Source organism: Haliaeetus leucocephalus, unplaced genomic scaffold, assembly GCF_000737465.1.
Source record: "Haliaeetus leucocephalus isolate CR32 unplaced genomic scaffold, Haliaeetus_leucocephalus-4.0 Scaffold668, whole genome shotgun sequence".
Taxonomy (NCBI): domain Eukaryota; kingdom Metazoa; phylum Chordata; class Aves; order Accipitriformes; family Accipitridae; genus Haliaeetus; species Haliaeetus leucocephalus.
Window position 1 is genome coordinate 3,441,236 of NW_010973104.1, and position 24,456 is coordinate 3,465,691.

Below are 24,456 nucleotides of genomic sequence, written 5' to 3' on the forward strand. Positions count from 1 at the left end.
TGGTGGATTTAGCAGAAATTTCCTGTATCTCATAGGTAAATATTGTGCTTTGGTGATTTGTTTCATTGATTTATTAATTATGCAGCTTCCATCTGTTCATTTTTACCTTTGTATGTATTTCAACCGCTTGTTTTGCAAGTTTTTCTTGGGCTTCTGCATTTGTTAGGCTACCAACCTTTGGTGGTATCACCCCATAAATGACTGGTGGGAACTGGTGAAGATCCTTTGGTTTCAGTGGACCTGTGTAGATCTCAAAGCTTATAAAAATGGTCAAGAAGACTCACTTATAAGGTAGTCACATATAAGCTAGTCATAAATCTACCAAGAATTGCTTATAAGCACAGTTAAGGCTGGCAGGGGAGCTACATGTTACAAACTCCTTCTATTAACATGCAGTTGAGGGATATAGAGAATTTTCATCAAGATGCAATATTTCCATTTAACTTTATCATCTGAAGAGGAGAACTGGTTTTCACTGAAAAATAAGTTTTAAAGGAAACAATATGTTCTTAAATTTAACACGAGAAAAATAAGCCCTGAATCTGAAGATATGTGAATAACTGCTTATATGAACATTTCCATTGATTTCAACCAAGATCTTCACACAAGGAGAATTAGTCACATGGATAATTGGTCATAAAATCAGGCAATCTAGGTTAGTTAACGAAATAAGGGCACTAAATCATTTTCTAATCTATATTGTTCTTTTTGACTGCCAAAGTGCTGGCTATATTTATTTTTTATAATCCTGATAAGGAAACATTCCTAAAACATTAGCAAAAAAATCCAGCTTGAGTGAAAGGACAAAGTGAAACAAACATCTTTCAGCCTTTCTCCACTGTTGCTGATCTTTAAATAGCAAACTCGATCTTCTGTCAAAGCAGATTTCGGGTGGTTGTACAGCAAGTAGCTCGACAAGTTGGGATTGGAAAAATCCTTCAAGGCCCTTAATCGGCAGTCTCTGCCTCTTGCTTTGAGCTCTTCCCCTGCTCTTGCCTTTGGAAGAAGTCATGCTTGAGAACGTTTAATCCACTGCAGCCCTTAGCACCGTCCCTCTGGGAGCTCACTCATGCTTGTTATCGTATGTTCCCCATGTCAGAGGTTAGAGGGTATAACGTGCAACGTAAGCCAATCACCGGCTCCTCGCTCAGCCGAGACTTATCTACGATCACAGCCAAGGCAGGATCAAGATGTAGAAAACTCCTTCTATTAGCATGTAGCTTAGAGATGGGGAGCAAAGTCACACACTACCTTCTAAATATGGCCAGAATTTGTTTGAAACTTTATAAGATGTTTTCCATTCCCAGGTATTGACTTTGTAAATGATACCTTCTAAAGCTTTAACAGGCGTGAGAAATTTAAATATACAACCCCCTTCGACCTGAAAAAGGAAAACAGTATATTTTAAACAATTGTGCGAGGAAAGACAGTGGCAGAACTGAAAAGGAACCTGGTTGGACCTCTAAAAACAGTCACCCTGAAGAGGGGGAAGTTAACAACTCCCGCCTATTTGAAAGCAAATGTTTCTGGGAGCAGAGCTCTAGGTAATGTGAACCACACAGATATGGGGTAGCCCAGCGGGGCTAGAGGAAATTTAGATCCATTCTGAAAAGGTGATGCTACCACACTTCATTTTTATGTTGTTAGAGAAGCCTACTACTCCACTTAAAAACTGGCCATTCTTATTTATATAGCTCCTCACTGAAAAAGATTTGAAATAATGAGCACACTGAATGATTGCCAAGATGTGTTGCTGTTGTTTAATCTGTGCTTTTGACTCTCCAGATACCGATCGCTTCGTTCTCTTTTGCCATGGGGGAAAGATGTATCTTCCAAACACTCAGGAAACTCACGTTGCTTTTGAGAAATACTGCGATTGGATCTTCCAAACAAGTTTCACCGAACGTGAGTAATTTGCTGTGGCAATGTGCTGATGTAGAGTGTGGGACCGGTGCCTTCGCTTTAACAGCTTATCCCCATGGGGCAGTAGCAGAGTAAAACACCACTGTCTTGTAGGAGAAGCCTTTTTGCCTATTGCCTTTAGCTTGTAATATGGTGAGACCATTGATCACGCTGTTGATAAAACAGCTTAGGCTGTGACAAGTAATTGGCTGGGTGCACTGTTTGCAGTGAGAAATCAACGGTTTTGGAACACAACATTTGTACTTAAAATAGTGAAATTCCCTTTGAGGAAGAGATCTTACAATATATGTTCCTGAAGCAGACCAACAACCAAGGAAATAAACCCCATTTTACAGACAGCCAAAATGAGGGAAAAAATAAACTCAGCAATTGCTCTGTAAATTAGTGTCAAAGTCACAGCTTGAAGCTAAATAACCTGATTCTGAATGGGCTAACTTCACTGCTAATCCACACTGCTCTTTTATGTGCTGGGAAAGATAGGGATAAATCCAAGTTCCTACCACTGCAACTGTGCTGCCTTCTCCTACAAATGAGCAGTTCAGAACCTGAAATGATTTCAAATGTTTTCATGGTTGCCTAACTTTTTTTGTTGCACACAATCTAAATGTGTTAGCACACATAACAGATAGACAGGGAAAATACAGAAAGGCAGTGTCAAGTGTGTTGCTCTTCTGACAAACTCTCACGTGGTCTGTCACTTTGCTAAGATAAGGAGGGAAGGAATTAACACACTACACAAACACAAACACCAAAATTAGCTATGATGGCTTGTCGTCCACCCTGGACCTGATCCACATCTGCTCTGAACAGCTACAGACATAAGCACCACACAACTTAAATGAAAAATGAGGAGGCAAAGGGTCTGACAATATAACAAAGAGAATGCTACATTAAAATAATGGAATTGTACTGTGAATGCATATTTCATTAGCTCTGAAAATATATATTTAACCAATCATCATGAAGAGTAGACAAGCTCGGTGTGATTTATTCAAGCCTTTATTAACTTGTCCTACACTTAATGCTGACAGCTTGATGATGTTTTCCAAGATCCAGTGGCTTCTTCTTGAAAAGAAGTCAAGTGGGCTCATGTGTAAAACATTAACTATATACGCATGCCAGAATTTAACCACTATTAGCCAATGACCAGAGCAAGGCAATATTTTGTTGGCAAATAAATCCGTCACCAAAAAGTGCGGTTTTGGAGAGATCAAAACAACTGGAAAATATTGTTTCTGGTCAAATAGAACATTTTGGAAACACCAGCTTTGGTCATTGTAACATTTTAAATTCTTGCACTTTGGGGTACTTCTCAGAAAAGGTAAGGTCTCTAAAACACAGTTGAAAGAAGGAGATATCCAGTATTTCAGAAGAAAATGTGACCACAGCAAGCAGATGTTTTACATGCATTTCAATAGCTTGCGCAAAGTGCCCCACGTGGGGACAGTAATCAGTACTTTGTCTCTGGATGTCTGTTAGCAGGGATGACTTGGGTCCCATGAGCACCAGTGTGCATTACCCTTCAATAAATTATTTCTCTTAACTAATTTCCAAGCAAGATTTTTTTCTGCTGAAGAAGAAAAGTAATATGTGTGCTGTTAGATGAGACTTTTTCTTCCCAAAGCCTGTGGCTAAGAATCTCATAAGTGAACATCTGAAGCTCAGTTTCTGTCGTGAATCCATATTTAGACCCTGTTTTTGCAAAATTACATGTTTAAATGACAATCTTACGTAAGTGCTTTATGTTTGTAAGACAGGAGCATCGTAGAGTCCGTAGTCAACAGAACTGAGCAGGTGCCCAAACTCTGGGCACATGCTGAAACGCTTGGCTGCTTTCTGACCCTAAATGAGCGGCCTGACAAGCAGCTATATTCAGGGTGGTCTTAAATGTCTTACTAGGAGCTGGTTTAAATCAGAGGGAGGGATGAGGCTGGGGAACATAAATGTTCTCTGGGGCCCATTTCGGTGTTTATGAGGTAGGTTTTCCAGCAAGAAGAAAAGGGCTAAGATCAAGCCAGCCATCTTCCAGGTGAGACTCCATCCTTTAAAACCCTTCTGTGAGGGCCCTTAATAACTTTGCCATGTGTAAACATGCCTGATGCTTTTCTTATGAGCTCAGAGTGACAACCAGAGAAAGAAGAGAGCGGCGGCTCAACGCTTTTTGACGTCAGTTCTTATAAGCCGAAGCAGTTGATAACCATGACACTCAAGAAACTGGGTATCACATATCATTAGAGAGCCACATGAAGCCGCACGACAGGTTTCAGAGCTACCTCACCCCACTATTACAGCGACGAGGTCTGAGTTTACCCAGGATCTTTTTCGTGGGCTGTAATGACCGAAGCACAATTTAACCCCTTAACCTCTCAGCACACGGGTCACATTTCAGTCCAATAGAGGACACACACCAAGTGGCTCATGTTTATTTTCCAGTTGTCATTTTCAGTTTACCTTGAAGAACCTGATCTTTAAGTTGGTAACAAATAGCTACTGAAACCAGCTGAGGATTTTTTTTTTCCAGCTATAAACCAGTCAGCCCCAAGAAAGACCCCGTGAGACTGTAGAACATTTGCTTCCCATGTCTGCTGAGAAGCTTCCCAAAACGGCAGAAGACAAAGTACGTCAGATGGCTTGTGTACTCTTGCTTTGCTCTGGCCATGCTGGGTCATCAAGGGATATAAAATGTATCAGATGCGGCTAATTTAATTTTCAGGCAGAAAGAACATTTTACTAATGGCACTCTGACTTACCTGTGCTGTTACAGCCTGACCCAATGGACATCAAAGCCAGGGAAGAGACAGTCATCGGTTGTCCTCAGCAAACCTCAGGGAAGGTATTTAAATTCTTTAATGCAGTTTTAGGAACCTTATTTTAGCAGCCTGACCTTCCAAACAGGTAAGTTTGTTGGTAACTTCTTGATTCAAATAGGCATGCTGGTTTACACCCATGGGCACAGTTTCTCGAGTATATCTGGATTAAGACAGGTTTCAGAGATGGTACACCCAAGGTTCTGCCCAGAGACCAGATGCATATCACACTTTGAAAAGTATTTTTTTTCCATGCTCAAAAGTCCCGCTTAATCTATCTGAAAACAGAAATATCCATAATGACAGATGATAGCAATCCAAAGTATTATATGAGCATTTAACTAGACCAAAATAAAGTAGATTTTGTAGATAATACACATTGGCCTCTGACAAGCAGTAGCATGTCAGGAAAATCTCTGTTATGATGAAGATACCCTTGTGTTGACTGTGATTATTTCACTGGCTGATGCCTACAGAGGAAAACAGGGGCAGGACTGAGAAGAGAAGCCATAACATCATGTTCCTGCCCCATGGTCTCAGCCACAGGGCCAGCCGTCCTCTTCCATGTGCTTGGTGCTCCCCAAGCATTCTGCAGAATTTATCTTGAAATGAAGCTCTTACACAGAAAAAACCTAAGAAGTGCCCAAGGAATCTCTTTCCATGGCTCCAGAGTCCTGTCCCAGTGTCAGGAACTTTGGAAACTCACTCTGGATTAAAAAATGAATGCAGCAAGAAGGATAGGTACAGCAATATACAAACTGAGGAATGTGCTGTGCATTAAGAAAAATTTGGGTGTATTTATACTCTGAGATTTACAGATGCGGTCAGAGCAAGTGACAGTGTTCCATTATTAGGGAAATAAATATTCATGTCCATGTTTGAATCATGCTCAGAATGTGGTTCACGAAAAAGAAGCCTCTAAGTAAGTCTGATTTAATCTAGAGAACGTGTTTACATGGATGGTGGAAGACAACTTTGTAAGCAAGCCTAAACCCTAGCAGTCTCATATTTGAATGCACAATTTATGAGGCAGAATAAATCCAGACACAATTTTCCACACATAATCTCTCATCAGTTGTAAATCCCAAACCTACATGGAAAATATCCTTTGCCATCTGATTTAATCGGACCCGAAGGCAGACATCTGAAGGCGACCGATTTTGTGGTGCTCCCCAGGCTTTGGGTCTTTTTCCTTTTGCTCTAATGCAAAATTAAAGCTTTATAAAAACACTCGTTGATGATTCACTGTTGTAAGTGCTTCCATATTGCTTTCTCACTTCCTACCATGCACAGACACTTGCATTTTGGTTGCAAGTTTGCGTAGTCAGATACAAATAGACGAATCAGACTTGTGACAGGGCCACCCTGATGTCCTCCGTGCTTCATGCTGCTCCAACCATCCCTTCCCGTAGAGGAACACAACAGGAGTCCAAAGAGGTGCGATAGTGCAAGAACTGTCCTGAGCTTGCAAAGATCTCGTCCTTTTGGGGAAAATTGCCGTGCCTGGTCACAGGGGACCTTTTCCTCTCTTCCAGATGCTTTGGCTTCGACGGGTAGGTCAAGCCCAAAGCTTACCAAGAGGTGCGTGAGGTTTTAGCCGCACAGTTTGCTTTAAAGTTGAGGGGAGCCACGCAGCTAAGCCTTGGCCAGCAGCTACGGTATGTGGCCTTTCATAACTATAACATTTATTGGTTTGGTGAGGGCTATGAAATGCTCTTTGGGTGGGCTTGAACTTCTCCCACGAAAAAACAATTATAGACCTCTGGCTGGTAAACAGCGAGGCTTGCAGTGCTGCTCTGGGCTCTGCCTTTGAGTTGGCCAAACCTCTCAGCCCTTCGCCGCGTAGCGGCAGCTGAACTCCGATAGCATCAAATGCGGGATGAGGTCACAGCTTCCGAAATCCTCCTGATCCTTACCCAAACACCATGCAAAACCTTCAAACTCTCAAAATCATATATAAAATATCATGCTTAATAAGGCTATTGTATCACAGCAGGGCCTGGATTTAAGCTCTCTAAATCCCGGCTATTTCCTTAGGCACCGATTATTTGGTTTTCTCTAATGCGGGATTCTGTGTGTTGTTTGTACAGCACATTTATGGTGCTGCACCTCTAAGCAAATTCTTTCTTCTAAGGAGCAGAGCTGGAAGGTTTTATGCCCCTGAATTTCTACCCTTTTTTGTGCACAAACACTCATTTTGCTTTTAAATACATTGCAATACACTAGAGGAGCTGCAAATGCACACGTGTCCACGTGCCCTCACTTTCTCTGGGAGACTTCGGTTTGTTTGTTGTTGCTATTTAGCAGAAAGTTCAGCCAGTCCACATCTATGCCCTTGGCCTTTGCTTCTGAAATTCTGTCCCCGCGAAGCCCATGAGAAATTTGTCTTCTAAACCATCACCGCTAGCATTTCATTAGCCAGTTTTTACTCTGGAGCAAGACACAGTCCCGAGGCTGAGGCTTACTGTTTAATACACATCAGCTGAAACATCAAAGCTCCTGTGTTCACATATCTCCTCCAGCAATGTTGGTAGTGGCCACATCAGGATAACCTGATGTGAAAATACAACAACAACAACTACAGAATGAGAAGGCAATATTTTGACTGCTTCTTTTTATTTTCTGCTTTTTACCCAACGCAGGGAAGAAAGCTGAGCAAAACAGTGTAAAAATAAACAGAAAAAATTCATCTCTCCAGCCTCAGCCAACCACTGCTGTCATCTGGGAAAAATACCCCCTTTCCCACATCTGCCCCTGTAGGCTTCCATCTGTAATTTACTGCGGTGAAAAAATTATCCAGGTACTGTTGGGTCAACATAGGACTTACAAAGTAAATGAGAATGACTAATGTGACATTATACCCCCACTGAACTCTTTCCAGTGGCCGTTTGCAAGCAGCTGAAGCCAATCCATCAGCGGATGTAACAGCATTTGTTTCTGAAACATCTGGTATATATCAATATGTAAATCACACAAAGAGATTTTGATCTAAATGCCTCATGTTTTTGTTGTTGTTGTTGTTTCAAGGAACTGTAACCAGCCACCACTCAGCATTATTTTTCATTTTCTTTTGGACTTTTGCTGTAATACTACTTAAATATTCAAATATTAACTTGTGATGATTATCCCAAGGAGTATTTTTAGCATTTTTTTCTGGAATCAAAGTATTTTATTACCAAAAGAATTTAAGTCTGTTGAATTCTGAATTAGACCTTAATTGTATGCCTTGTCAATCACTTTTAATCCAAGCGGCAGTTAGGGCAAGCAGACCTCACATGTTTTGGCAAGTCAATGGTAAAGTGACTTGGAAAACACCAAGGCAAGATGATACTGTGATTAAATAGCCAGGAAGGGACTCAGTTCCCATTCTTTGAGGGAACTTTCTCCAAAATGTGCCAGATCTCCTTTCCAGAAGATGATAAATACATTTCTGATGCAAAAATATTAAGGCTTCCATTTTAAACAGGGCTAGAAACTTCCTCCCTGGTCATGAATGCTGAGTGCTCGGCTTTTCTGAAAACCAGATCACTCGTTTTACAGCTTAAATATGGATTTGGGGGCTCCTCTTTGTCATATTCTTGACATGGAGGTTGAAATGAAAGAACGAAGACACCCAGATGTTCAGGAAAAAAGAAAGTAACCAAAGTACATTAAGCAATTTTTTAAATATATTGTCAGTTAGGACCTTGATGTGGCTTGAATAGTATTTTGCAACACACAGGTTTTAAAAGGTTTTTATTTGCTTTGCAATGTTTCTCCTTGTCTTTAAATATTTCCATCCAGTACTTTCAATCCGAGAGAACTTCTGAACTGAGCCAAAGCCTGGGAGCCGTAAAATGTAATTCACAAGAAATTATTATTACAAGAGGAAGAAAAAGGGCACTGCCGAGCTGTTTTTCCTTATCTAGAGAGAGACAGAAATATGAAAAGGAAATAAATGGTTTTCTTGTTGAAAAGCAGGCCCTGGAAATTACTCCTTGTGGGTAGATTCCTGCATCCACACCAGGCTCTGCAGAATCACTTGGAGTCGGGGGGAAGGGAGGAGGGAAGATGGGCACGAGCGCTTGGAAGGATCAGTGACCTAGAAAATATTTTTAAAATTCCTTCAGTTCTCACAATCAGATAAAAGCATGGACAAAAAGCAAGTGACTCATCTTCTCTTGTTCCTTTCTAATAGTTTCCTAATGAAGTAATTACAATGTACTCATTTGGAAACATAGGAAATAGAAGACAAAACAAGAAAAATCAAGGGGGGGGGAGAAGTCTAATTAGCTGATCACTGCCTCCCCGTGGACCTCTTACCACTCTAACACCCTACAAAGATCATGCTAAAATTTTCCCCAAATCAGACTTTTCTATACACTTTACACATGTACACGTATACATGTAATTACCCACTAATTAGTATGATCAGTTTTGTAGCTGAGCATGCACTGTAATGTGTATGTATCTGTTGTGTAAAGGGCCAGGTAAAGTTTCTAGGAGGAGGTAATTTCTTAATATCTGTTATTTGTCTAAGCTGAGAAATCAGACAAGCTCCCAGGCACACAAATCCGAAACAGAAGCAGCAAATTTCTTGTCTTTTACCCAAGACCATCACAGCTACAGCAAAATGCCACCCTATATTCTTATGAGACTTACTGAAATAAGGTCTCGATGAGCTGTCAGGACTGCCTGTTTATTAAAAAAAATTTCTTTAGAAATACATAAATGAATGTAGCTGAGAAACTTTTTGGAAATTTTGACCTAGACAATTGGGAGCAAAGGGGGAAAATTCTGCACTGATGTACTTGATCAAGTACGTGGTACTTGATTGTTATTTACAGTTTTCAGAGCAGGGTTTTAATTTACCTAGGTGCACGCAGTTCTGGACAGAGAGGGGACTCAGCTTGCATGCAGCGAGCCAGCATCATCGCTGCCTGCCTCGGCACCCAGCACCCAAAGCAAATAAAACCGATGGGCCAAGACTTCTTCCTCGCAACCACGCATGCAACTGGCCCGCAGCGTCGCTCCCGCTGACAATACACCGTGTGTAGCTGACGGAGGAAACGCCGCCTTTCAGCTTGCCAAGTGTGCAGATGCTGAAGATCCACAGGAAACGTGCAGTCAAGTGCTGGAAAATTTATCTGCATGGGCTGGGGGTGCACATGGCCCAAACCAAGCTGCAACCAGCGGGACAGACCCCACAAGTACTGGCAGCGGGGAGCGCGGCCGGCGGCTCTGCACGTATCTGCGGGGTGATCCCTCCCGAGTTCTTTTACAGCAGCAGGCATCTGTTTCCCCATCTGCTAAGGGGGTGGATTTCTCTTTGGGAAAAAGCTTTGAGATCCGGGGGTGAAAAAAAAAAAAGCTTGGTGGCTACTAAATCAGAATTACATCCTTTGCTACCTGTTTTGGCTTTTCCTTTGCAGGGGTGGAAGCGAAGGTGAGAATCAATGAAGGAAGAGACTCACAGTTTTTCACTAAAACTGTAAATGTTATTTTCCATCCATCCATCCATCCATCATTAAACCAATAAAAATATTATGTAACAATTTAAATATTTATTCAGCCAGAAAAATCACTGTCTTAGCAAATTATATCCTTAAATCTTTTTTATCTTTCCAAGCCGAATGAGGCAAAAACCTGATTAAAGATGAAAAGTAAACCAGCCTCTTAAATTCTCCAAAGCTGGAATGGTAACACAAGTATGTCTTGCTTAACAGGGGAGTTTTATCATGACAGCTACCCTGCCAACTTTTTATTAAGGCTTAAACTGCGTCCAAACAATTTTCTTCACAGGAGGAACCCACTCCCTTCATGTGTCTACTGAGAAGAAAGCCCTTATTCTCCATTTTCCATCATCCGTGTACGTGGTCAAATTCTCCCTGGGTAACCGAGTGTGAAGCTAGCACTTTGGACTGAGCTGCAAACGAGAAGTGCTCTCATATATTATATCGCACCAGTTTCTGAAGCCTTCGTCCTTCCTCCCCCCTTTTTCTATCTTCTCTTTTCCATTCTCTGTTGAGTTATCCTCACAGAAGAGCCCGGCGTTGCCAAAATCAGGGTCTGGTGGGGCAAGGAGATGAATGTTGTGTTTTTAAAGTTAACAGAAGTTGGTTCCTCAGAGTTCATGCCGGTGTCACAGCATGTGCCGAACTCCTACACATTTTGAAACTTGATCTTACACCTTGCCTTTTATGAAGATGAAATCCTTGGCAGGTGATTATTTTGCTTTCTCACATCATATCAGACGGTTTAAGCACCAGTCTGGTTGCTAAAAGCCAGCTGTTGTGGAGTGAAAGAAAGAAGGAAAGAGAAATTCCCCCATGGAAAGCCCAAGCTTTCAGAAATCCCTCAGTGGCAAGCTGCTCCTGCTGCTATCTCTGCGGTTTTCACTAGGTTTCATTGCAAAACGCTGAATGTGGGTGTTTTAAAACACTGGTCCCTTTATCAATAATAAATTAGGAAAATGTAGAAAGATGCCGGAAGCCAAAATTTTCTTTTCCTGGAAAACCAGAGAAGAGTAGAGGCCGGTAACTGTGCAGTAGCACATGTTTATGAGCAGCATCCTGTGTTTATGACGGAGCTGATCTCCGCACGGCATCGGGAGAAGGAAAACCACACCGACAACACGTGTGTGATGGAGATCTCTGCCTCCCAAACCCTCGGTGGAGCAAGCTGGGAGTTGCAACTTTTTTCAGTCCTTCCAACCCTCTCTTGAGCCCAGCCGGGATGATTTAGCTAATACCAGCTCACTCCTGCACGCATCGTGACTTATCTCCTTGTGGAGGTGAGCCTGCCTGGGCTCAGCCTAAGCGAAGGGCTATCTGTATTATTGTCTTTTACAGAGTCCTGGTTCTGGTCCAAACGAGTCAGGAGATGGGCAGCCTTTTCCTCCAGAGAGAGGCGAAGGGCAGGCTCCAGGTGACGGCTGTGCCTCGCACACAACTACCTGACCGACCATCCTCACCTTCAGCGTGTTGGCTGCACGCTGCAGAAAAGCTCTCAAATACATGTCCTTTGTCGCGATGCTGTGCCATCTACAGCAGCACATGAAAGAGCTCCCAGCACGCTCTCCCTGACCTTGGTGACTGCTTTAAAAAAATCTTCCTTTTTTTGTGAGAACCCTTTCGTCCTGCCGTGAGCCAGGGAAGGCCATCCTGGACATTCCCACCCAGAAGGGGAGGAGATCGATGAGAGGCTCCCCTGGTGAAACAGATGTGCTGGGAGAATTTTGTATCAGGAGCAGTGGGGCTAAATGGGACATGTCACGTAGCGTATAGCATATTGGCAAGGGTTACACAGTGTTTCCTTCGCTGTTCGATAAAAATAAAATTTTTCATTTGCCAAGACTATCAAAGTGACTGTTTGTTCTTCACTATGACCAAAGGAAACAGTGTTTCTTCCACTATCAACAAAAGAAATATATTTATGTCTCAAACCGGCTTTTCCACGGGCACACACCCCCTCAGAAAGCTGCTTTTAAATCATTCTGAAATGAATTCAGTGTCTCTGTGCTGGATGCTCATTTCCTTAGAAAAGCAACTACGGGACGATTTTTCCCTAGTGCATCTCTTAAATTTGGACCAGCACATGCCGTTGAACTGTTTTTCCTTCCTTTCCTCCCTCTAATGCAATTTCTTGGTTTCAGCTACTGTGAGCCTGACCCAAATCCCATTGCGGTCCATGGAAAACCTCATCTGGGCTAGGGTGAGCATTAGCCCGGTTGTAACCCAGCCTTGCGGTAAAAGGGAAATGGAGGAGGAATAATTCTGGGACAGCTGGACTATGTCTGGTACCAGGTCTCTTCATTGCTTGTCTTTATTAGCTCATTAAGCACGTAACAAGAGGCTACTGCTGTCTGACCATAGCAAAATTCGCATGCACACTGTTTTCTCTATAAAAATACATTTGGACACTCAGTAAAATGAGCAGAACTCCCTGATGGAAAGGTTTTCCGCCTGTATATGCACCATCCTCAGCCATCACAAGGAAGGCTTGTTCTCTCTGAACGTCCTTTAGGTCTCCAGCACACCTGGGGATGAAAATGTTGTTCTAAAGATGCGATAAAAATAACTGATTTTGGTTATAAAAGAATAATACTGCCATGCTGTTAACTCCTCACTTAATCCAAATCTAAGGTCATTGGAAATTTGGTGTGTTTGAACATCCAATATGCCAAATGCAAAGAGTGTTTGGCATCAATAATGTTGCATGAAGCAAAGAAATGTAAATAAGTTCATTTTATGTTTTAGCAAATGTCTGGCCAAATTGGTTTTCTTCTTCTTTGGGACTAATATTAAAGCATCGCTGACATGTCAAGGAATTTCTGGTTTGTTGTTCCCAGATTTGGGCAAGCTGGGAATTGCTTGTAGTGGTAGTTTTACCCCTACCTCCAAGATCATAATTTTCCCAGTAGTAACTAATCTGTCTTATATGGAGGCGTAGAAGATTACCTGAGTGTGAGTATGAAAAGTATGTATGGAGTAGGTGGAACTGGAATATGAAATCATATGCTGAAAGCTGTTTTTTTCTTTGCTTACATAAGCAGAGAAGTTAGTAATGTAGAAGTCCCACTATACATCTTGCTACAATGTTCAGAAAAAAGTGTAGGTAAATAAGGAAGCATTGGTGTGATAAATTAGCATATTCTAACCTATCTGCCTACCATATGAATATATATTTTGAATATTCATACATGCAAGTACAGGCATCTAACACATATATATATATGGATACTTATTTATCTTTCCATTACTTAAATAATATCCACAGCTTTTTTTCCTAAAGTTTGCCCCCCAAAATGCAAAATTGATGTCTTCTGTAAATGTGTTATCTTGATGCTTGCTGCCAGCATGTGCAATGCTCTAACAGTACCCCCAAACACAAACACACACCCATATGCCTATATACACCCACCCACATGTATATATAATAGGAAAACTGAAGCTCTGAATTTTCCAAGTGCAGCTACACCCTTTTGAGAATTGTTTACAGCTTTTGTCACAGTTATGAATGCATATAAGAGAAAGTAATTTCTCCGTAAGAGTCCTGGGGACAAAAACAGGGCAGGGTAACGCTGCTACCAGCACGTGCCATTGCACCTATGAGCATCTGATGGACACATTCACCTCTGGGATTTTTGTCTGTTTGTTTGCTTTAGGCAGGGACAGAAATAGTTTATGCAACTCTAAAAAATTGCTTTGAAAGGCATTGTGTTATGTTGATTATCAGCCCAGAAACACAACTCTTTAAGAACTGGAATTGATTAATTCCTGCATATATATAGTCCTATATGTGTGTGCACGAGATAGTAGTATAAAATACTCAGTTAAGGCTTTTAAGATGGAAAATAACAGAACCATCTCTGGTTCTTGTGCAGACACTGCAGGTAGGATTTCAAGAAGTTCTTGGTTTCTCGCTGGTTCTGACATTCATCAAGATATTCAGTGACTGGCTTCAGGAAAGCAGAATTAGATGAAGACAGCAACTTCAATCTCCCACTCTACATGTAGGAACAGCACCACTTGTCATGCCAGGCAAAAAAAAAAAAAAAAGAAAGAAAAAGAAAAAGAAAAAGCTTGTAGCTGAAGGCTATAATAAATCTTTTGATTTCCAAGATACAGTCAATATTTTCTTTTGCGAGAAGAAACAAGGATTTCTTCTAAAAATGAGTGCAGAAGACCTGGGAATGCTGCACAGAGCAGTACATTTGTAGGTGGCAGGCTCATTATTTTGTTAACAGACGGATAAATCAAGGACTCCCTTGTTATTTTATTTTTGCAGTGTACTTTAAAAATACTCACACGCCCACTTAGTGCTTCCTCATTGATAACACCAGCAGCAGGGGGGAGACGGTGTCACCTTCCATAAACAGGTACTGTTGACATACGGCTTGTAAAATAGAACAATTTCAATAGGGTTAGAGCCAGCTCAGAGAAAAGGTGCAGATAACTTTGCCTTATCTAACAGTATTAGCCAAAAAATATGCCTGCGTATTTGAAGTCCCGTATTTGTCTGATCCACACATACTTTGCTGACACAGGGCCAAGACTAACAGCGGGTCTAATTGGTTGTACAGATCAGACAATGATGTTCAGGAAGATGAAAATAATATTGGCCCAATGAGATGTGCTTTGTGTTTAAAGGTTGTCGATTTTCTGCTCCAACTTGGGCTGGAGTCACAACAGCTGACTGCAGCCAGCACTTAAATGAGATTTAATGAAGCTGTTTGGCTCAGGGCAAGGTAACCAGACACACACATAGAGCGTGGATGAGAGAGCGCTCCTAATGCTCAGTAGAGTCTTTCCAAAAAAACAGATTGTTTTTTCCTTAAAAACAGCATGGAGATGATATAATTCCTGAATTTTTATGAGGCCTTTCCCAGGGGTCTGGAGATGGTTTCATATGTAACAAACACGAGCTCGGAGGGAGGAAAATGCAGAATACTGAGAAACCCACCAAACCAGAGAGCGATTATAAGAAAAAAATTGTGGGGAGGGTTAATGCTTGGAAAACGAGAGGGGAGAAGTGGTGGCATCACAGGTTTCCAAACCTCATTAAATATATCTTACTCATCCAGCCAGTAGCCCGAAGATCAGACACTGGGGTTAGCGCTGCGATATTTCATCACGCCGGAGTTGTGCCTGTGGATGCCATTTCGCCTTTGGAAAACGTTGCCTCTAAAAATGTATCCTGCACTTTTTGTTGAGTTTCCAACCAATGCTGGAGTGTGTGGTTATTGTATCAGTCTGACTTTCTTTAATTTTCCCCACTTCTCGTCCGTTCCCTACATTGCTGATGGCTAAATCCCTCTGGAAATTCCCCTGCGTTCATCGGTGAGAGAATAGGTTTTCTGTCTGCCAACGCAACCCTTGGCAGACAGCGAAATGTCTCATGTATTTACTAGGTGAAATATCTGGATGCTTGTCACAGTGTTGAACAGAGGTATTCACTCATGTATCAGCATTAGCTGTACCCAGAGGTTAGTTAACAGGATAAACGTCTGGTAAACAGGAGTGAGAACAGTCTTTATGAAAACAAGTAGACCTTAAATCAAAGACAGCTCTGCTAAAAAGCAACACCAAACTGCAATTGTCCCTATCTGTGAGGATTTTATCTTGCATGGATTTGCATCCCTTAAATTTCACCCTCTAAAATTAGTCTTAACCACCAAAAATTTGCCTGGCTTAGGCTCCAAGTGTGGTTGAACCACCAACTTCCATCCCTGAACCGATAAATTTGCCAAGGCTGTCTCAAAATTGGACACCGTTCATTAAAAAGTCAATCCAGTTTAGCTTGAAAGGTTCCATCTTACAAATGAGCATGAACTAAAAAATGCTTTGTCCCAGGCCTCCCAAACTTGGGTATCCAGATAGAAGTCTGCCTTTTCTCTTATTTTCTAGTCTTCCCTTTTTTTCCCCCCATTTTTTTTAATCAGTGATTTTCATAAGTGAAATTCATTGCTTTGGGGTTGGCTTTTTTGAACCACACACATTTTTAAGAGTCACTTGCCAAGAAACGTCTGTAAAAGTATTTCTAGATGTTTGGAATTTCCTAGCAGTAGTATGGAAGTTTGGTTTGTTTGAATCTCTCGCTCAGCAGGAGGAAAATTGAGCTCAACATGTTTATGAGTATAAAAGCCATCTGTTTGATAGGGATCCTGGAAGAAGACTGAAGGTCTGACTCCGAGATGATGAAGTGAAAGAGAAAGGTCTCTGTTTCCTGTTGCTGAGAATTAATTATACTGTTAATAGCGTGTTAGAAGAAGTAGGAGTGCTTTAGGTTATTACTTAAGCCCAAAGAAATAAATGACTTTAATGAAAAGCTTTCCCGAAGCAAAATCCACCATAACTTTTAAAATAGTTGGTCACATACCCAAAAACGTTTGTGTGCCAGGATGCTTCTCCATAAATGTGCTAAGGCAAGGGTTCCCCCCCCCATCCTTTCCATTTCTTTGTGGATAAAATAGTGGGATTTTTGAGGAAAGTGGCTACCTTATGTGCCTGACCATCACCTGCAGCCTTAAATTTAAGTTCTCATGTAAAGACACTTGATGTCACCTTGCTCTTTGGTTGCATTTCTTGTAATTGTTGATGCTTAGTGGCTTCCCTGGGATGCCCAGAGGGAAGGAGCGCTGTGAAATGGGATTCACCCCTTTGGTGGGAGTGGAGGGTGGGAAAGAGAAATGGGAGATCCCTCACCAGAGCTGATAAAATAGTCCAACAAAAAAACGGCCATCCAGAAGTCAGGGGTGAGAGCGGGGCTGCTCAGAGCCACTTTTTGGAGAAACCAAACTCCCTCTGCTCTTTATAGCGGGAGCTGAGGAAGACGAGGCTCTGATTTTACCACCGGAGCTGTGTTCCTTATGTGTGGGATGCATAGACTCAGCAATCCCTCTCTAAGACATTATTTAGATATATCAGGTCAAAACCTATTTACTACGTGATAACTTCCCGGTGGTTTACAGTAAAACAACTTAGCTGCCACATGTCTATAGCTTTGAAAACCATCAACAAAGCACAGACGGTGGAAGCCACTATGTATCAACAACTGAAAAATCCATACGACACAGGATATCTGGCAACTTGCAGAGTCTCCTGCGCAGGCGATTTGCAGGAGAAAGACATCTCAATGTCCCTGAAAAGCACAGAAATCTCCTGCCCTCTTGCCCTCTCCCCTCTCTTTTGCAGCCCGAGTTCGCTCCAGCTGCAGGATCGGTCTTTTAAAATGCAAATTCTCATTGCACAAAGCTGAATAAATACCGGCGGCGAAGGTGGACAGGTCTGCTGTGCTTCGGTACACACCGGCTTTGTCCCTCCGTGTGCTGGCACAAGTACCGAGCTCGGGCTTTTTGGAGGGCTGCCAGCGGGGCAAGATGCCACCAGTATTTTCTTTCGTGTGTTGTAAACCCCAGGTGAGTTTTGACACCATCCGTACCCTTGGCGGACACGCACCGCATTATATATGAACTGTTTGGAGCATGTTGAGTGCGGAGACTCCTGTAATGTCCAGAAGTATTTGGGTGTACAAAGAAAAATACAGCTGAGCTAACAGAGCTTTAAAAGACGCTGACTTGGGTGCTTGATAGTCCCTGCGTAAGGCTTGCTTGTCAACTTTACCAGGCGAAATCTATGAAATCTATTCCTTCAACCTGAATATACAAGGAGAGCCAAAATAACACATTATGAGCGTTAATGCAGTTGAAAGTAAAACCGCATGTTTTCCAAAGGGTTTAAAAGCTCATTTGAAGTAGGGCAAAGGGTCAGAAAAGAAGGAGTCCCATTTATGGAGCTTTGGCAACTGTTTAAAAATGAAGAAGCCCCACTTAGAACATGTACATTTCATTATATCACTGCTGCTCTTGTCACCGGCAGGAAAAGCGGAGATGCTCGCCCTCGCTTGGACCATACAAACTCCGACAGTTTCCCGACTTCTCCCAGAAAAAAAAAAAGAAAGAAACAGTTCTTTGTTAGGAGTGAGTGCAAAGAGCATAAACCCCAAATGATTTCTTAATTTTTAAGGGGATTTTTATGCTTAGGCAATAGAAAAAAAACCCACCACCCTAGGCATATTTTACAGCGCTGTGTGCGAGGCTCTGTTAACTGCTGGGTGACCTGGTGTGCTGGGTACCGCCGGGGGCAGCGAGGGCTCAGCACCTCCCGCCGCAGGACCCGGGATGCTGGAGGAGCTGGGCTGGGGGCTGCGCCGATGGCGAGGGGGTTACGTGGGGCAATCCTGCTCCTTGCTGCCTCCAGCTCTTTATCCCTGTCCCAGCAGGGATTTCCTAGCTTTCTGGTCATGCTTTTGCTTTGGCCTTTGCCTCATTGCACTTTTGGCATCTGTATTTCCCAAGAAGTGATGGCTCTTGTAATTCCTTGGAAACCTGTCCCCTGGCTCCGATCTGACCACTCAAATCCCCCTCCTGGCTCCCTGCCACCCCTAGCACCCAAGGCACCGATCTTCTTTGGGCTCTCCCAAATTCAGAGGAGCAGGGAACGAGGGACAGGCAGGATGCTTCGTGTCCTATACCCTATACAACTCCAAAGTCTACAGCCACCAGAGAGGACCAGGGTGCCTGGAGCAAACTGCTTCGGGTCTGGAGAGACTCCATGAACCTGCAAAGATGTGTTGGAGAGAAGCTGTCAAGCTACCTGCCCCCCAGGTCTATCGCAGTTTTCTTGCCAGCACACCTGGCTTGTAAAAATACAGCAGGAACACCAGCATTTTGCCCCTCAGGGACTGGTTTCCAGTAAGTGCAGCCTTTGGTGTGAATTTCTCGGTCCCATTTTAAAAGGCTGCAAAATCATCTTAGTGCCAGAGTCTGCTCAGAGAGAATCCTGCCCACCTCACTGTCCCGGGCTTACAACAAGACTCGGTGCATTAAAGGTAAAATATTTGAAGCGAGTTTGTCTGCTTTTTCTCGAGGGGTTTGGGAAAAAAAGTGTTTCTGTTAAAAAGAAACACATCCCTGGTCCACAGGCTTGAGGAGAGAGCAAAGGGAACATTTTTGTCTGAGGTTCGAGTTAAATCACTGGCAGGACATCACTGCGTTTCGAGCACTTTAACTCAGATCCAACAAAAATCTATAAAAAGCTGTTAAGTTGCGATGAAGGAGAGCCACAGAGGTAATGAGTTTACTACAGTCCTTTAGGGTAAACTCCAGAGTACTGCAGGGTGAGGAGTCTGACTGCTGTTCCCAGAGGGCAGGTATTGCTGTAATGTAATGTCCCTCGTGGCCTTTCAGCCTCCCCATGTCCCTGCCAGAAACCCCGGAGCAGATCAAGAGTAGATCAAAAAACGAATGTGAGGTGTTGATCTGTCTCTCCATTACAGCATTCAGCTCTGTTCACGGGCTGGAAAGGGCCCTTGGCTGGAGCAGCAGGTTGGGCTGGTGGTTTTATGGAGATGAATAGCATGAAAAGGTGAGAGAACTGGAGTGACGGAGCACGCTGCAGGGTAGGATCAAAGCTCCCTGGGGAGCATCTGCTGGGCACCAACCAGAGCTTTAGGAGGTCTGCGTCCTTCATGTTCAACAGCATTTCAATTCCCTTCAATGTACGCAGGGGGAAGAAGAGAAAAGAGATGAACCTAAATAACCTCAAATTGAACAGTTTCAGGAAAGCCAAAAGTCGTCAGACACGTGGGCAGTAATACAGTGATGAGCAGCCGCAAAGCATCCCAGCGACCTGGCTATGAAGAAAAGGAGGAGAAAGGGTCCAAGAGTGTGTCAGAGCTGTCTGCCACTTCTATTAGCAGGGCAGTGTAAAGACCCCTTTCCTTCGGGACTGTGAGCGGTATAAGAGCCTTGGAACACCACTCCTGGTAATGCAAGTGGTGGGAGACTTTTGGTCAGGGAGGGGAGATGATATTCCTCAAACATCATGCAGAACCTCAGCTTCCAAATTCAGCTTCTCTTATCTCGTCTGGGTACTTTGTAGAAACTGGAGTGGCTTCTGCCTTTCAATGCCATTCATTCTGCCAAATGGGATTGATTTAAATTTTTGTTCTAATACAGAAATGGCTCTGAATTTGGGGACTTTTGGGGATTTATGGCTTCAGAGAGAATGAGTTAGCAGGACAACCCAGAGGTCGCATCCTGTAGAGCAGTCCAGAGGGATGTCTGAGGTGTTCCAGCTTTATTTATGCAATAAGGGGAGCACCGGCAGACAGACTTTGTAGATACTGGGACCGATAAGAAAGGGACAACGAAAGCTACAGCTGATGGTGGCAGCTCCAGAGATGTGCTGGCCTCTCACTTACACATGGGTGCACCTTTTCTGCAAGCCAGAGGCATTTGGCTTCTTGCAGCAGCAAACTCTTTTCCATGTAAACATTTCCCTCTTGCTTCTGAAATCAGAATGACTTGAGGGTCTTTGCGTATGAGAGGCTAAATTAAATATTGACTAAGAGGTTTCATGTGAGCTTGAGTGTTTTTAAAAAATCTGAATGAATCCCACAGGGCAAGTTTAGGGCTCTAAAATGGATTCAAGTAGAATAAAGGATGTATGAGTTAGAGGCATAGGAAAAGTCTCAAATGGCAGATGAGTCAGCAAAAAGAAGAGACCAAGAAGATGCAGAAATAACGTTAGGGATATAAAGAGACTGGAAGTAGAGATAATTTTCCTTTACTAAGTAAGGAAGGAAAGTTTATCTAATATTCCCCAAATTACTCCTCTCCAAATATTTGTTGGTTGCTTTGCTTTTCCCTTCCAAAGCCTCAACAGCCTGATTTTATTTTCCTGGCTGTGTGGAGAACCAGGAACACCAGCAATAGGGATTTCAACATGAAATCCTACTTGCTGGCTCAAAAACCTATACCTGGTGTTGAAGGGATACAAGCATCAATTTTTATTAGAGCTTTATTTGCTACTTTTAAGCAATGAACAAAGTCTGCTACAAAGTAAAAACATGTGTCCCATGAAAAATATTGATATGCACAGATAATGCTGTACATCTCTTGGGTACAGAGTGGATGAAAAGAGTCAGAAAGTGATTAGCAGGGAAGGACAAAATAATTATAAGACATGTTGCATTAGATAAATCGCAGCTAAATCTCTTTATTTTGCTTCTTGCTAGTCTGAATTTCAAATAATCCTTCTGTAACACACTGATGATGGACTCCAAGTCTAAAGGAGGGAAACCAGAATATGCAAAATCTTCCCAAGTAACATATATATAGTCCATTTGTATGAACATAAGTGACAGACTGCTCTTTCCAGTAACGAGCACTGGACTCCAGTGGACTGATGCAAGTGTGCGTTAAATACATCTTCACATCATCAGCTTTGTTTTCTTCTCCCCTCACAACATTTGAAATAATGTGGTTGTAAAATTAGAGAGCAGCAGCAGTTTTTTCTTCTGATTGAGAGTGACCACGTTTTAGTACAAAGTCTTATAAAAATATGAAAGAAGTTTGGGTCACTTCAGCACCTAGGCACAGAGAAAATCAGCAATGCCGAGGATTTCGTATGTTTTTGATTAGCTTTTCCGGCTCATTCTTCTTCTTAAAGTTCATTTTGAGGTTTGACTGATTCTCCTTTGGCCTCTGCTGTTTTGGTCCTCCCTCAAAATTTGGGTGGTTTGGGAAGCCTTTTCTCGGGACCCCTTACGGATGGAGTGGTGGGACCTTTCCTGGGGTGGATGTAGCTCAGCTGGCAGTGGGGATGAGGGATCGTGTCTCACACTGAGGTGGGCGAGAGGCACGTACCCTCGTCCCACCGCTTTGGAGCTGACACGGCACCCCAGGGAAGCCAGAGGTGCAGCCGTCGCTAGTGTCCCATCTAAAAAGTGGAGCGCAGGGTATAAATCTTAACATAAACATCTATTAATATCAGCTGAAAGGCTAGTGCAAAATGCTTTAAAACTTTTCATGCGCTTTTTTTTTGCTGGTGGTTTTCTCCCCCCCCTCCTGCTTTCTGACAAACTCTGTTGATAATCTCCAGGAGCAGCAGAAATGAAGGGAGAAATGGAAGGAAAGAAAGTTTTTTGGATGAAAACTCCTTTCAAATCACAGAAGCGAATTTATATAAGATTTCCACTTCCTTTTAGGTTAAAAACCCTTCTAAACCAAGGAGCTACGCTGTCAGTACTGGATCCAAATTCAAATCATTCCAGGCTGGCCTAATTAAAAAAAAAACCTCCAGGGCTGGTGTCGAGGGACCATTCAAAAGTCTAAGGACAGAGCCTATCCCTTCATCAGAAAACAAAGAGAAACCCTGAATATGTATGAAGATGGTCAGGAGCTTTCCCAAGGTCCCACTCCTCTCCTTGGGAAACCAAAAAGTATCAGCTTTAAATCTCATTGGTGCATTTGTGAGACACAGGCAGTCATTGTACACGAGACCCATGGTATTAATCGCCTCTAGATTTCCCTTTCCTCTTTCTAAAGAGGGGATTTTCTTTTTTTTAATGTCAATAAATAGTCCTGCCTGAGATTAGACTGTCAGAGACATAATGCCAGGAAAAAAGCTGAAATGTCCCAAACTGAAGGACCCTGACCTGTTTCCAGAGTCAGCACTCAGTAGGTGCAGGTAACCGCTGTGGTTTTGCCCCAAATTCTACAAGCCCTGCTTTATGGCAGAGCTGAAGAGAGTGATGGTCCCACTGGTCGGAATATGCAAACAGCTCTAGATTAAAAGAAGCCAGATCACCTCCCAAACCAAATATTGAATTAGGTCTGGGATTTTTTTATTCCATCCCCCTTTTCATCTCACATTTGTGCTGCTCTAGTCTCAGCTGTGTCACTGGCTTCTTTGTCCCCACGTCCTGCAAAAATACTGAATATCTCAAGCTGTTGTTTGTGCTCAGATTTCTGGTCTGCTTTCCCTGTGAGATTAATTCAACATATCACCAAAAAATAAGCTTCTGACCATAGACCGATGAGAGCTTAGGTGTCTTTTGGACATGTGCTCGCAGTAACATCTTTTTTTTGCTGTGTGCTTGCTTGGTATGTTTTAGCTGCATATCTCAATGAGAATAGATGTTTTTTCCTTGCTTGTTTTTCATGTGGCTGTAAATCACAGTCTTCTGCATGGCAGACTGGCACAGCTATGGGTGACCCTGCAAAGATTTTCGTTAGGATGTTGAACATCCAGAAAGTTTGAGTCTAACCTTGCTCCTGCCCTACTCAATGCCACCCATTTTAGTACCAACCAGCAGGAAGAATTATGTCACACAGGAAGCAAAAAAAGAAAATTGGAATGTATTTGAACTTTTCAGAAATGAGAGATCAGCTCAAAATACCAGAATTTATCTTGTGTATCCAGTAACTGGATTGTTAAGGATATCCAACCTGGTGCAAACTTCTTTCAGCTCCTTGTGAATTTTTAATGGGATGCGAGAGAAACCGGCCCCGTGAATTATGACAGCTTTGTGACGGGACATTTTCATGTATTTTAATATCCTTCTCAACAATGACATCTTCTACTCATTAAAGGTAGGTCAGTGAGTGAATCTAATAACATATTTGTGGAAACATAAGGAGCTGAAATACGCCCTTGGCTTTTCAGGAAACAGAGGTCTTTCAGAAATGCCAGAGAAATGAGATTCTATTTTTCCAAGGCATCAATTTTTTTTAAAGCAACCCAAAATGTGCATAATCATATTATAGGCAATCAGGGTGCTATTCAGCTACTATATCAAACAGGCACGTCATTAGTGCAGCAGGCTAATTGCTTGAGCTTTCCTTGACCTGGGACTTCAGCATTAAGGCTCTGGGTGGCCAGGCGATTTTCATAATTTTGTCTGTACTGCATGAGTCTAGAGGAAATCAAGGTCTGTGATTGCTTTGGTAATTTTCCTTTCAGAACAGATTGCTTGATTTGACATTTTAAGTACAGTATCTTGTAACTCACAGGCAAGGGAACCTTTCAAAGAAACTGCTGTGAGTGCAGCCTCCTGTTTTCCTTGCTAAAACACTCTTCTGTGTCTTTAGAAGACTTATCTTTGTGAGAACGCAGCAGCAGATCATGAGAATTGAGTTGCCACTGAGATAAGGTCATGTTATGTAGAAATATGAGCTCCCTAACCTCTGATCTTCCCCCCCTACTTCCAATTTTGTAACCTTTCGCCGTATGTAGTTCACAGTGAAGTCAGGAGAAATGCCTAGATTCCTCTTCATTTCCCTATCAAGAACAGGACAAACTTACTTTTTTCTATCTCTTAGGCTTTTTGAAAATCCATATTGTGCTGCATTACAGGTTTCTAAGTGGCTTCCACCAAAGCAAAAAACTTCATCCAACTC